The following is a 13,914-nucleotide window of genomic DNA, read 5'->3' as shown; positions in this document are numbered from 1 at the left end:
TTTAACTTCTTTCATCAGGTATGGATTGCTTACGTTTGTCATTATTTGTTTTTAAGGAAGACCATTGTAGAAATGAAACATTTATGTTTTACTTGATGGAGAGCAGCTTAAAAGGAAGAGCCTACTCAGCAGAAAAAAAAATTAAAATATAACAGATAGTGCAAACAGACATAGTTTAGTGAGTGACTGTCAGTGACAACTGGGGTTTTAAAGACTCCCAATTGGTATCCGCATCAACTGTTCCACATAACTGTTTCTCTATCCTGGGTTCACACAGCTGAGGGGATGGAGACGGGTAACTATCTGTGAATACCCAGTGGGAAATGTGTCACAGCTCTCAAACACCTTGCATACTGGCATTTACTCATACAAACCTTACTAATCCAAGGAGGTTGTGTGAGCAGAAAACTGCAATTTATATTAGCAGGAAAAAAGTATCCATCTTTTCTAATGGTCACTGCAAGTCATCTGAAAGTTATAAGCGTTTTGATGAGAGATTAGGTTCAAGAATCCCCGGGATTTTAACCTCTGAGTACATAAAGCATGGTGCAACTAGCTGAGCTAGGTAAATAGGGCTGAGGCCAGGTAGGAAGAAGACAAATACAAAACAGAGTTTGAGTTAAATCCATATACTACACACTACTCTGGCTGGATGTTTAAGAAAGAGATCTGATCACTATATTTATCTCTAGCACAAGATTTTGTTGCGTATTTCTGTAATCTAATGCTATTTAAAATGTTTTTAAACAGTTTTTTTAAATGCTTCTTTCATACAAAAAGTAAAAAGATCCATTTAAAAACTGTTGAAACAAAACGCTGCAGCTTTTCTGAAATAAAATATTTCAGTTTTAAGGGAAAAATTAAATACTTTGATATTTTGCATTTTTTCCCTCCGCTTTTGATTGAAACAATTAACAAATTTAACATGTATTTGTGAGCATTTTCAGTTTCTATGCAGGGTCTGGGTTTTTTTCTGTAAGTTCAACAGTAGTTGAAACTACCTGTTCTACCTCTGTGTAACTCAATCTTTGATACAGGACAATCAGCTGGACGTGTAAGACTAGGTCATCCAGCAAGGGCTGCTCAAATCCATGACTGCTGTACTTAGGCAACCAGCTTGGATGACATCAGGGCTGACCATAATATTTTGATAGAAAGACAATCAAAATAAGTTTCATCAAGCAGCTATTAGTTGATGTTTGTAGTTACCACATAGCCGCCCAATGCAAATTTCAGCTTTTACTTAGGCAAATGACTCTTTTTTTCTTTGTTTAAACATTCATTATTGGGGTTTAGAAAAGGATACAGGAAAAATTTTAATAACAGGAAAAAATGTATCTTTTAATTATTGATCTAAACTATCATAAACTAAATGCTAAATAATCCAGAAATGCTAATTTAAACCTACTTTCACTTCTACACAGACTGCATTGTAATGAGTAAGTAACAGACTATCCTCCACAGAGCAATATACTCGATCACAAATCTTGAGCTCTATTTCCTCCCTTACTTTTAATCCAAAATGTGATTCCAAAAAGATATTATTAAGTTATAACACCTTAGTCATTTTCAAGCTCCAGGCACTTAAGGTGCTGAATTTTAGATTGCTTTTTTATATTCTGCTTGTGCCCAGCTTCCTTACTGTATGTTAAGTTATTAAAGCTGTCTGCTCCAATTTCCCCTCTGCTTAGGAAGATATGACAGAAAGATGAAAAAGACTACCTTTAATCCTGAAAAGCTAAACATACCATAAAAAATGAAACAGTGGAAACTATAAGGAAACAGTGGAAACTAATAGTGCCTTATGAAGGTAGTTTACATCGTGTGGTCACTGAGAATATACTGAACTGAGGGCATGTGACATAACACAAGTCTGGTTCTGTTTCTTCTAGAAATACTACAACTGCTATTCCTCATATTTTGAGCTTCCATTAGAAGGCCCTAATATAAAAGAATTTCCATTAAATTAGTCTCATTATAGCATTTTTCAAAAACAAATTGAAAGATTATTCAGTATAGTGAAAGCACCAATTTTTCGCTTTCTACTTAAATGAAAGAGGTTAACTTTGGGGGACGAGGGTTCAAAATACCAATTAATGACTGAAAATTAAATCTGAATCAATCTCCATTCTCATAGCTTCCAATGCTTGAATTGAATTGTGTCCTGGCAACACTTCTATGCGCAAGTCTTACTGTCTTGGAAATGTAAGAAAGAATCAGGTATGGATCTCTACGACTGAAGTACTAGAGAGTGGACTTCTATTTATAGGTGGAATTTGAGGTTGCAATATGTAATCTTAGTGACTGTTCCACGATACATGGCTTAATGTAGAAGAAAAAAAATGAAAACAGTATTTGCATGTATCTATTCAAAAAAGAGCCATCAGGTGCATTTACATTTTGCTTGTTCCACTTTAACATATATCTAACATACAATACATTTCTTCAGACAAGTTTCAGTGATGGGGGGGGGGTAAGATTTGGTCACAAACTCATCTGAGGAGAACACTATGAACTTTTATGGTTATATACATACAGAAGACTAGTTTACAGCCCCTTTGATACAAGTGGCATTTGTCCCACTTGCAAATAGGAAACAGTGAAAGCAAATTTCCAAGCCATCAGTTTGTACATGCCTAATAGGCTGAGTTTGTTCCCTCTCATAGCACCTCAGAAAAAATAGTCTGAGCCATTAATAACACCAAAGGTAAATAAAATTGACTATTTCAGAACAGAAAAAAAAATGCACTTAAAAGGCTCATTAAACCAAACACTAAATGAGTTGGCATACCAGTCTGTATCAGCTTGAAAAGGTTCCACATGGAAATGGTCCAAAGGCCAGGTAATGGAGTGCCATTCTGTTCAATTGGTACCGTGGAGTCAGGCCTCATGTCGATAAATGCAGCATCAGTCTAATATCACACACTGGGATACACTGAGCTGCTTTACCAAACAATTGTACCACGGCAAAGGTAAGCACTGAGTTCCTCTTAAAGCTTAAAAAGTAGTTTTATGGTTTTTCCTCAGAGCATTTGTCATTAATGGTTAACTGAGCCTGTCCCCCTTTGGCTGCTCAGCGAAGCCTTTGAAAGGCATGATGGCAGCAGGTTGCTTTAGGCCAAGGGGAATCTCTCACTGTTTCTGGAGTGCTGGTGACAGGAGCACAGCTGATTTTATGTGAGAGATTTGCATTCCTTTTATGCTAACAGCTTACTTTTTAGTGTCAGGGAAATCAAACATTGCAAGACAGAATAATAGAGCCACATTTTCCTAAGTAAGGGACTACAGTTAATTACCCTTCTCCACAGAGGTGAAAACAGTGGTACCTCAGATACCTCTGTAAAATAAGAGAGGGTAAGCAATAATTTGAAACAAGTGACTATTTCAAATATACTTATTTTATGTGTCCACTGGTGGTAAACTTACTATATAATTGGTGGGGTGTTTTTTCAGGCTGAGAAGATTATTACTTAACAACTCAGTGAAACAGTCCTCCTATAGTGATAATAAGGGGGGGGGAAATTTTTCCTTAGTAAGCTTGTAACATTTTCCTACAAGCTGTCTTTGACCTCGTATCAGTGCTGATGGCAATATGTTCCAGAATTTTCTCTCAAATAACATGGAACAATCAAGACAAATTATTTTTCTGCACTGCAAAAGCAAAAGTGAAGATGTCAGCTCCTGTTTGTATCCCACGGGCAGCTCATCCATAAGATCTGATAGGAAAAATTTCCTTTTAATTAGTAAGAGAGAAATGCTAATATGAATATGCTGTAATTACATAGGATAAAAATCTACCCATCCCGTGCTGTACAATGATATATATATATATTCAGTCTACTCTGAGAGTCAGCTCAACAGGCAAATGACTCTAATAAAGACTAATATAGTCTCTGTGTCATATAAAGGACAACATATAGCAGGAGGAGCAAAAAAGTGAGTACAGTAATCAATGTGATTACATATACATCTGTTTTGCATTCAACCTTTTTTCTGCCTTATAATGCATCCACTTGCTCATGCTGTCTTCCTATGCTACACCCTGTTTCAGAAAAATAATAAAAACAGTATGAAGAATAATCAAGAAATTTAACTTGCAAACAAGTACAAACACTTGTCATGCAAAAAGAGAGAGAAACTGATTAAATCCATATATTGATAAAATAGGCCTTCACTAAGTGTTCAGACAGCAGGTTTTTGAAGCAGCAATTAGATGTCTGCATGAGGTATGCTAAAACCCCACACTTATTTCACAAAACTGGATGTTCAGTGTTTTTAGTAGATAAATTGTTAAGTAAATAGTAAAGTAATTTTAGTAGGAAGAGATAAATGTGCTACAAAAAGGAAATGTATGTAGTCTCAATGTTTCCATTTCAGTTTGACTGGTTTGTTGATGGTTAGTTGCATGTTACTTGTGTTGACTTGAAGGAATTATTCTGGGTGTAAAGCTTTGTATTTGGGCTATTAAAAGCACGCTTCAGCAAAAACCTCCTCTGCTTACAATCCATCTACCTTCTGAAAGGAGACAGTAGTTGTGCTGTGATTACATTCTTGCAGAGAACTCTAATAACTGGTATCTCCTTAACTACCGGTATCAAAACGACCAACATAGGTTTGAATTTCTAGTGTGAACACACCTACCTCTCTAGATGTCTAGTGAATGAAATGTCCAATGAAATAAGATCCAGGTCATAGCTAAATACCAACAGACGTCAAACAGCAAGCTTAGCTGCCTCTTATTCACTGGTTTCTGTTAACACAGCCTAAAGCAAGGCTGGATATTTTCCAGTCACGTATAATAACCAGAATCGCATTATTTTGATATTTTAGTGTTTTGAAAATGTAAAGAGAAAAATAGGGGATGAACACAACCTCTGCTTTCATAAAGTTCTTCAAATCCCACTTATGATAGAGTAAATTTTCGCATAGTAAAATCCATCAAATAGTTAAGATTGTGTAAATATCAACAATTCATTAGCTCCTGTATACTGCTCTTGTAAAGATTTTACATCCATCCTCTGCTGAGCACTCAACAGACATAACAGAATATATATTGTAAAATAAATACCTAGTAAAAGGGAAAAATTAAAATATCTCAATGTTAGGTAACACAAAGTTGGTGGAACTTGCAAAGAATGTCATATGGAAACAACTGAATTGTCATGATCATGAGCATATGATAAAAATGTACAATGTGTGGACAGATGAAAAGAGAAAAAAAAAAAAAAAAAGAAAAGCAAATATTGACCTTATCTCAAATGATTCTGAGGTGGAGTGACATATTACCACCAGCAAAGTAGTCATGGATTTGCAGTAACAACAAACAAAAAAACCTCTTATATCAATGGGAAAATAATGGAACAAACAGAATTTTTTTTTTCATATATAGCTTGACTATCCATTTTCAGTGTCACCTGATGACTTCCTAATCTCTGTGATATGGCATTCAGTATTTTGTAGTGCACGCCTGAATTTGGGTGAGCATCTTATGCATAAAATGTTCTAACACAACTAAGAAACAGATTTGTGTTCCCTGTATTTAACTTCTTTTGGAAGTAGAATCGCTCCACAGAGTTCTTCATTAGAGAAACTCCAATGGAAGAGTTCCAGAACACCTTAAGAAACACCTCTGTGTTATAGCAATGTCCTTCTTGCGCTTTCTTAAGAATTTTGGAAGATGTCAGCCTGATGAATGTAGGAACTTTCTTGGCAACAGGTCTAAGTATGGAGAGTTTATTACCAGAAAAAAAAGCAGATACAGAAATTATGGCCAATAGTGATTTTTATCAACACATCTTGAAAGATTTTCCCACTTTGCACTAATAGACAGCAACTACTACACAGAAATAAAGGCAAGAATCCAACCATGACAAGCAGCAACAGAATTTCTGTGCAAATCATGAAACAAAGTTTGAAATCTGCAAAGTGATTAAGAAAAAAAAATTGTTTCCTATGTGTCAGAGGTGCATGTTTCATATAAACAGTGTTTAAGTATGCAGAAGGAAGAATAGAAGCACTGGAAAGAAGAGACCATGATGACAAGAATACGATTTCTATCTATGTAGTATATTTTCACTGTCTCTTTCAACTAGTCTTTTGTCATCCAGTAGAAGCAAGGCATAATCTCCAGATGGATCATGCAGCTGTGCATATTTGGCTCAAAGGTGTGTCAGCTCATATTTGTTAGCAAGTCAGCCAGCAGGCACACGTCGCAGAGGCATGGGATGGGATCAATACAGACGTATGTTAAAAAGAGCAAGTCAATCTCTGTGTGGGCAATTTGTGTCTATGTACAGTTCCGTATATGCAGTGTGCCTACGGTAACTATGGTCTGTGCACTGCTGGTTTACTGTCTTAACGGGTTGCTCTAAGAGTTAACGTGCCTATATCCCAATTTTTAGAAATAATTCAGACCCTACTTTTACATTTAGACCGGGTTCACTGAAACTCTAGGACACTAGGACAAGAGAAAACAGTTATTTTGGATGACTTATCTTCAGCAAAGATAGCTCATTTTTCTTTTTAAAATTATTTACAACTAAATAGTTTTCATCCATCATCTGTGTAAGATATCAAATCATGTTTCAGCTTTTAGTTGTCCTGGTTACATACACATCATTAAAGAAATAAGAATAAAAAGCAAAAAAGAATAACCTAACTGGAGAGTTTACTGGTTTAGGATATTGGAAATGTTTATGTGATCATTTCTATAGCACCAAAGACCAACAAAGGAATATATTTGAATCTTTCTAGATGTTTTTGTTACATATTGCAGTTCCAAACATTTGAAAATTGTGCTGATTTTACTTCACCAATTTTTCATTCTCTGATATTTCAAAATTACATCACTTTTCAATCTAAATTATTTTTGTACATTTGAGCTCTTACCTTCCTTCAGTACAAACCATAGTGAATATAAAAATTTTTTCTTTGTGAGCTTGTGGAGGCAGGAGGCAATGATCCTCACTTCTCCCCCCGCTGCTCCCATTCCATAGCTTACTCATGTTGCAGTGCTCCATAATTACAAAATTTAAGATTGCCTCAGAGTTATTTTTCAGTATGCATGGTAGCTCATAATGTTGTTTTGAAATTGTGTTGTTCCACAAAGATTCTTATTCTCATGTACATAAAGATGACAGCTCTTGTCATCTTCCTTGGAAGTCTCATTCATCTTAAATCTCACTCCTGGGGTCACCAAATGAGAATGTCATATTTTATTTCAATTTTAAACAGTAATTTCATGATTGCAAAATTTGAGGAAAATTTGAAAATGCAAACCTGCATTTAGACAAAACTTCAAGGAATATTCAAGTATTCAGACTGAATATTTTTGAGTAACAGTTCTGATTCAAAGGCCATCTCATAGCTTTTAAGATCAAATTAATTATTTTTGAATTCTTCCAGTACAAAATATTTTGTCTACATATAAATGAATATGAACCCTACATCAGAAAAATATGGTCTGGATTGAGTTGTTTGGCCTAAGACTACTTTTGTAGCTAAAATTACAAAGCAATATTTATTTTACAAAAGAGATGTATAGATACCAGAGCCCACAGTTTACTAGATTCCTTATCAGGTTATCATGTATACTTATTTCCTGTGTGCCACATCCCCCACACCCGTTCAGTTCTCATTTACCCTTCTTCAGTATATTTCTTGATACACATGTTGCATCTAGACTTCTCATTTGTTCTTCAAAACATAATTGCAGAACTGAGGGAAAAGAAATAAAAAATAATAGCAAAGCTCCATATGCAGCAATTCAATGCCTAGCAACCTGTGATAGACTGAAGGAAAAAATCACAAATTATCTGCAAGAGGCAGTTGGAACAAGGGCTTGGGGTAAACAGACACACAAACAACATGTCAGCCATGATAAAGAGTGTAAATTTGAACAGATGTCACTTCCAGAGCAGCAGCAGGCAGATTAAACAGAATTGGCTTTGGATGAAATCCAAGGAAGAGCAAGAAAATACGATGCTTTCGCCCTGAGCTCTTACAGAAATCTAGTCTCCAGAACCTCTTTTCTTTAGTAATTATAATTGAGCTGGGCTAGAAATAGGAAGAAACGAGGAAAGCCAGTTTAAAATAAATACATTTATTATACTTACATATTGTTCCGTAAATCCTTAATTTTCAGGCAAAAAGAAGAAAACACCCTATCTGCTATGGAAAAAAAAAGTTAAATAAGTAGCCTTCAATTTATATTAATTTATGGTTCTACAGATTTCATTTACATGCTACTAGTCCTTAAGGAATGTAAGCCAAGTCTGTGAAACAAAAAATAATGTTCCAACTCTCCAAATTAAATAATAATCATTACCATTTTTTGCTGTACCTGTTGTTTCTTGAATAATCCTGGTTACTAGTGTTTTGTGCATGCATATTTTAATTCACTGTTTCTTCTTACTTGCATATATCAGTTTATCATATATGAAGTACACCAACAGAAAAAGAGGAAATACTGAAAACGTGAGTCAATGAATAACAGACATATCTATCTGGATTTCCCCTAAAAACTTTCTAAAATAAACTTTACTCTCTAATTCTGTTCAGTTACATCATTATTATATTTTGCAATTATATCTATGTCTGTAGCCCCTAGATTTGTGTGTTATCTTTTGGTTTGGTTTGTGTTTTTTTTCCAGGACTGCAATGTGTCCTTGGTTTTGAATGCCAAACAATGAAACAGAACTTTATTCCAGTCGCCATAAGTTTAATGAAGACATCACCAGAACAGTTCTCATGTATTCCCTTCATAAGCATGCAATTATTCTTTTCATTTCAAATCATAACACTAGCAGAAATAAATGTCAATAAATTGTCATCTGTCTATGTTTCCACACTCTAGAATTAAGAAAATTATATCTAACCCCCCCTAATAAACGTGAATCAATCCATCATCATCGTTTCCATTATTACCTTTAACTGTTAGACACAAATAAAGGAGGAAAACAAAATTTTGAGAAGTCGTAAAATAAAGAAATAAATCATAGAGGTAGAATATCAAACCAACTGAATTTTCAATTATTATTCCTGAAATTAACTCCACCATAAGACTCAGGATTATGCCTTTTTTTCCTTAAAGAGACCTGTTTTCAGCATGATGCATACAACAGCATTACTATTTTCATGAAAGTGAAATGAATGACAAGTTATTATTTCTCAAATTAATTAATATCAACTTTCCTAGTTAATGCTAAGCTCCAAGTGGAAGAGATAAAAATCACACACTTTGTTTAATATGCACAATAGATGCCATTTCCACACATCTGAATTGCGTTTTCATATTTGTACGTCAGTATTTCAAGCTGAAACGTCGCAGGGTTTTTCTAAATCAATAATACAAGCCTACAAAATTAAAATGCACTACTCGTGTCAAACACAACAAAATCATTGTTTGTTTATTTTTAAGGTGATAATAAAAAAGATTAATGATACTGCTGGATAATGAAACAATCTGCCACAAGGCAAGCTGCAGAATATAAAGTGAAGCTCTAGCAACAATCCTAAGAAAAACTTCAGCTTTCTCCCAAACACATTAAGAAGTCCCTTTTATTACCAGGTGACATTTTTGCATTTAAAAGAGAGTTGATTTTCATGAGGTGCTTAAAGGTCAAACAGTTAATCTACCTCTGTAAGGAGAGTGTTTTCCTCTGAAGAGATTTCTAGAGGACATCAAATCAATAAGAGTCATCAGACTCAACAAGAATAAAACCCGTCGCTGTTCTCTAAGGCAAAAGCTTACACAAGTCCCAGAGAAACTGGATCCAGCTCATGAAAAAAATTCAGACATCATGCAGCATTAACAAGTAGCAACTTTTATAGTTGAACACAGATGAAAAAGATTTTTTATCATTAATTCAGAAGAAAAATGTTATTTAGCGTGGAACCTGGAAAAGTATCATTTTCACTGTATGTATTCACTATGCCTTTTCAATTCTAAGTGGTAAAAACAATAAGTGAGTAAAAAGTTGAACTTACCACCGTATGATACACTGGAATTTTCACTAGTGTGTTCTTCAGCTCTCATATGACATGATACAAACTGCACCACATTTCTGCTGGAGGTGAGAGAGAGAAGGGATACCCCAATGAGAAAAGGATACATCTAGCCGCACACTTCATCTTTGCTCAGTTTATTCAACACAATAAACCCATTTTCTATCATCTTCCTAAGGAAATTGCCACTTGCCCTGCATACAGTGGCTTAAGAAGTTTATTGGGGGCACCTCAAATGAAAGTAAAATACTAAATTCTGGAAACTAGGGACAAGTAATTTCAAAAAGGTGTTTGGGTTTGAAAGTCATTGGCCTGCAAGAAAGCTATTTGTGAGTGTACTGTTTTAGAATGGGATTAAAAAAAATTGGTCTTACATTCCTAGCTCTGACACAACCTTGTACAAGAGCTTTTTGTATTAGTTTCCCATTTATAACATGCGGGTAATAATACCCATTTTTAGTCTTTTCCATAGACCGGGAACTCTTCAAGATAGGAACTGCATATATAAATATATACACAGGTGTATAAAAGAAAACTCATCTTAATAACCTAATCTCACTTAAAGCTACCAGGCATCTCTATAGCATAAATGGAAGGACTGCAAAAAATAAAAATAAAAGGTTAATCAGAGCTGAGGTTTTGACCTTCATTATATGTGCAAAACTCTTATGCGCTTGAAAGGACGGGAGGGCTGAGAATTACATAGGAGTTGTGAATCTTCTCTGAGGATTGCTGTTTAGTATCTTTCTACATGTACAGAAGAGCATTTTTTTATGATGGTTTTGCTTCTGAAGGAAGCAGAAAAAAAGAAAACAGGAAAACAGACTGAAAGAATGAAGAAGTTTGGGAAAGGTAAATGAGAAAGTGAGAACAAAATAAAAATCTGTAGTGAAATACAGAACTAAAAGACTGCATTATACAGACACTACTAGAGTATAATTATTTAATTTGTTGTAAAACAATTATTAAAGCCATAGCAAAACAATATCACTGTTCGGTCTGTATCGTGCCTTGAGGAATTCACCTTGACAGTGACATCGCGATTTCTATCTGAGTTTTATATTGAAGTTGTGGTACATACATTTTTAATTTTCAAGCCCGTTTCAGTTAATCTAGGAAAAATCTCAATCATTACTCTGCCTAGCTTGCTTTCAACTCGAGGAATAAAAAATCCATAATGTATAGAATTTGATGCTTTTTGTTTATATGATAACTGCTTTTAATTACCATTTTGTTTGCCAGGTCTCTTCAATGAAATTTAAAATGCAATTATTTTCCACTCAAATGCACACTAATTTGAACAACTTATATTTTGATGTAATTATGGTAAAACTAATTGTTATATATAAAACATTTTTTAATATTTCCTGACAAAATATTATTTATTTTTGACTTCTGATTTCATTCATCATTCATTTTGAAACCATTCTCAGAACTTTTATTGCATCTAATGATTGATTTTACAGTTATTAGATTTAAATTTGTTAGAAGAATGTTTCGTAAACAAACCTATCTTTCCAATTATTTTACACTACCTGGAGCACATTTTTTTCCCCTCTTCTAATTAACATCTTTTTGCTTCTATACACAGTCATCTTTGTCTTAAATTTTCACTTAGATAACTCAGACTCTTTTGGAGAAGAAACAAAAATCCAGATCCAGGTCAGAGGCAGAACACAAATTGGAGAAAAATTGTGTTTACCATTCTATGTCCTCCCCACGCATCCACCCATCAGCATACATACCATTACATTGAAGTAACTGCACTACACCTCAATCCTGCTGCAGAATAAGCCCTGAAGCAGTCACCAGGTTTACAAATATCTGAAACCTGAGCTAACAAAGGACTGTGAAAAGGCATGAAAGAAAGATATCCCAACTTCCAGGTATTTGGAGAGATGGAAGTTTTCGATATGACCTTGTTCACAATGAAACAGTGAATACATGGTCTTTAATAGAACTTGGCACAGTAACAAAAGTCCATCATGCACATAATACAGTCCTTTAATTCTAAAATCTTCCAGAAAGTTATTTTTCACTATTGTTAACTTACTTGCTTTCTAACCTGTCTTTCCCACAAATGCATTTTCCACTGCAAAAGACTAAAAGTTCATGCCACAAAAAACACGTTCTCTTCTCCTAAGTTTAGTCAACAGAGGTATTCCAACCCTGCCCTTTGGAAAACTTACAGAGCTAAAATTTGTGACTGAAAGCATTTGTGGATTTAGACTAAATTAAGCTGACACAACCTTTTCCCTTTTCTCATATTTTGAGCAGTCCAGTCCCAGGGTGAGATTAAGTGTGCAGTTCCACAATTATGTAAATAAACCTAAGTTTTGGGCTCTCTCAGTCCTCCCTTCCTCTCCACTCCTCATCCTCTCTTGGTTATGTGCTTTTTGCTCAGTAAGCTTCCTAAAGTGGTTCACCACTGGACTGCTAAGATGAGTTGAAGCTGTTCTTCCCTCCTGCCTACCTGCACTGTACGGTCCTCTTCCCTCCCTTTCAGCCACCACTAGCAATCATGAGACCAGCAGCTGAGCCAGACAGAAGAGCAGATTCAGCTGAAAATCCCATAGAAATATCCTGAACTCCAGTTTTCAGCCATTCCATCTTGTGAAGAAATGGGCACTCATAATGAAACAAGATCATCTAAAAGCATTAACACTAAAACAGAAAAAAACCCATACCGTTTAAACAACAGAGATTATAAAACATTAAATTGTAACGGGATCCTCATTATATAAATATATCTCTATGCAGGCTCACGAAGAAAGTCAAAAGAAATTTCTCAGTTAATGGACTCTTTGGTGAATATCTAGACATAAATATTAGGCTTTGTGAGCCATGCAGTATAACCAATATCAAGTCATCCTTTCTTGTCAGGAAGTTAATAGGTATTAATAATCTGCTGTTCAGTGAAATTTTACTGATGGAAAACACACAGTACAAGGGCTAATGCACCTCTAATTACAGTATTTTTTCTGATGAAAGTAGTAGAGAAACTCCACAACACAGAAGTCTGTATCTTCTGTAAGAGGAACCTTGGGTAGAATACAGGAATAATGAAGACATTTCCCTTTGAATATACAACAAATAGGGACAGAGACTATCAGATGAAAGGATACAGAAGCAGAATGAAAGTATACTGTGATTTCCATGGTGGTTTATTCCCATAATGAAAAAGAAAAAAAAAAGAAGCTAAATTAGCTACATCCTCTGAAATGGAAACTGTTGTACAAATGTTTTGATCCAGCTTCCCAGAGAACACAGTGGTCTCCTTAAAATCATTAGTGCCCTAGCACTGTAAGCTAAAATGTTAAAGCCACACACTGGAGGGAGTATATTCTTCTGCTTCCTTATGATCAAACACTCATAGAGCAGTTATGGCTAATAAACTAGTCTTATTTAGTTGAAAGTTTACTAGATCAACTGCTCACTTTTAGCTAACTACTAAGGAGTACTTCTAAGAGTGGATACCTGCAGCTGAATGAATCAATAAGACTCTACAGCACAGTTTCTTTGCATCTCTTAGCACAATTATGTTGCTCTAAAGTTTCCTGGGGTTTTGGAGGTCCTTTCTACACTATCACATAATCTCCAGTCCTAGAGTTTGCTCAGGCACAGGCACAGGGCTGCAGGCAGAGCCCATGCAGCCCATAAAGGAGAGGCACATTGGTAATGCCTTCCTGGTGATGCCAGTTAGCAGAGGACACGTGTGATGGTAAGAACAGTCCCTGCAAGAGCTGCCTCTGTTCTGACCTGTAAAAAGCCACAACTTCAACTGTAAAGCTTATAGGGTCACTCTCCTAAAGGCCATCTGACTGCTGTGGGTACATCAGAGCAGCACATCCTGGCTTACATCTCTCTACCCCCAGCTTCTCCAGGTCAGTCCCAACAGGAAGAGCATTG

The 13,914-nt window shown here is 35.4% G+C and overlaps 1 protein-coding gene across 3 annotated transcripts in view; it reads right to left on the bottom strand.

Moving 5' to 3' along the window:
* TENM1 (teneurin transmembrane protein 1) overlaps positions 1–13,914 on the bottom strand; it is a 995,213-nt gene that overhangs the window by 679,469 nt on the left and 301,830 nt on the right. For 2 of the 3 annotated variants that reach the window (XM_074599876.1, XM_074599878.1), the window contains one exon: positions 9,988–10,064. The gene's annotated coding sequence lies outside the window, so the exon portion shown is untranslated. Of the gene's footprint in view, positions 1–9,987; positions 10,068–13,914 lie in introns of all 3 variants that reach the window. The other variant, XM_074599879.1, reaches the window with a different exon arrangement.

This window comes from Larus michahellis, chromosome 9 (assembly GCF_964199755.1).
Source record: "Larus michahellis chromosome 9, bLarMic1.1, whole genome shotgun sequence".
NCBI classification, from domain to species: Eukaryota; Metazoa; Chordata; class Aves; order Charadriiformes; family Laridae; genus Larus; species Larus michahellis.
Note: the sequence above shows the minus strand (reverse complement) of the source record. Positions and strands in the feature narration are given on the sequence as shown.